Below are 1,644 nucleotides of genomic sequence, written 5' to 3' on the forward strand. Positions count from 1 at the left end.
AGAGAGAAGATGAAAAGCTATTTGTTCCCCGTGTTGATTGAGCTGCACCTCTGGGCCAGACTCTGCTGTCACCTCTGTATGTGAGGCAGTGGGCAAAGCAAGACAATAGCTCCAGCTTTTGGGAAGCCATATTCTGGTCAAGGGAAAGGATGACTCATCTATAAATACAAACAGCCACACATGCCAGGGCCTAGTTGTCACTTTTCCACTTTATAGACAGACTAAAGTGACAGAATCCAATAGAACTGGGTAGAGTATTCAAAAATGAATTAAAATGTATTTATGATAAAAATTTATTTATCTAATTTTTGAACATGCATATATGTATGTGTTCATATGCATCTCTGAGGTTGGACTTTCTGTGTCTTACTCTGTTGCTCTACACTTTTATTTTTGAGGCAGGGTCTCTCATTTGAACCCAGAGGTCGGCTAATCTAACCAGCCATTTTGCTCCAGGGGTCCCCTGTCACTGCCTATTGAGTCCTGGGATTACAGGTGATTGCCATACCCAATCTGGTTTCTTACGTGAAGTCTTGGGGATCTGAAATCTGGTCCCGTGCTAGCAATGCAAACACCTTGTCCACCGAGCCATCTCCCCAGCCTCCAGATTTTATTTTTAACTAGCTTCCCGAATTATCATCCCACCCCTCAGTTTAGCAGAGGTGATGCAGTATTGTCTTGTGATAGCCAACCGTAGGTCAGTTAAGCTGCGAGCACACTCAAGGCAGGGAGCTCTGTAGGCTAATCGAGAATGCTTTCTGACATAAGATGGGTTATTATTATTATTATTATTAATTATCATTATTAAGGGTTTGTGGGAGTGGCAGCATAGACCTCAGTTGAAGAACATCTGTGAATCACACATTAGAAAACACTAAGGCCCAAGGAGGAAATTAAAGTAGGAAAGGGGGCCAGAGACCCACGAGAGAAAAAAAGGAACAGGGTAGACAGAGGCGGCTACTTCTGAAAGAAACGTGCTCAGACCCTGAGAGCGGTGATGGGGGTAGGGACAGCCTTTTAGGAAGGCTGGGGCAGCTGTAGCTGCAACACTAAGGGAGAAAGCGGGGGAAGATATCAAGGTAGAAGGGTGACAGATGAGAGCCACAGGCCCAGAGGCAAGAACTCAGCTAAGATGGGAGCCATGGAAATATGAGTGTCAAGTTTCCCAGATTAAATGACAGGTTAAATTTGGATTTCAGATAAAGAATAACAAAAATTTTACTGTGTTTTTCTTTCCTTTTCTTTTTCAGTGCAACATCCCTGACACCCCCCAGGACACACTTACAATAAAATCGCGATGTTGTTTACCTGACACTCAAATTCAACTGAGCATCTGGAGTCTCTCTGGCAACCCATCTTGGGTAGCCTTGCAGCAGAGGCTTAGAGTTGCATTTCAAGTGGGGAGCCCAGAAGGATGGGAGTGATGGAGAGGCTGACAGTCCTGCTAAGAGACAAGGATAATGGGGACCTGGGTTCTGCTGCGTGGTCATCGGTGATTTTGACCAAGGCAGTGTGTTGTTTGGGCTGATGAGGGGTCGAGGCTGGAGTGAACTCATGTGAGAAGGGAGGACTTTTCCTTTTCTCCTCTTCCTCTTCCCCCTTCTTTTCTTTCCTCTCCCTCCTTCTCTTCCCTTCTTTGAAGAA

This window comes from Mus musculus, chromosome 2 (genome assembly GCF_000001635.26).
Source record: "Mus musculus strain C57BL/6J chromosome 2, GRCm38.p6 C57BL/6J".
NCBI classification, from domain to species: Eukaryota; Metazoa; Chordata; class Mammalia; order Rodentia; family Muridae; genus Mus; species Mus musculus.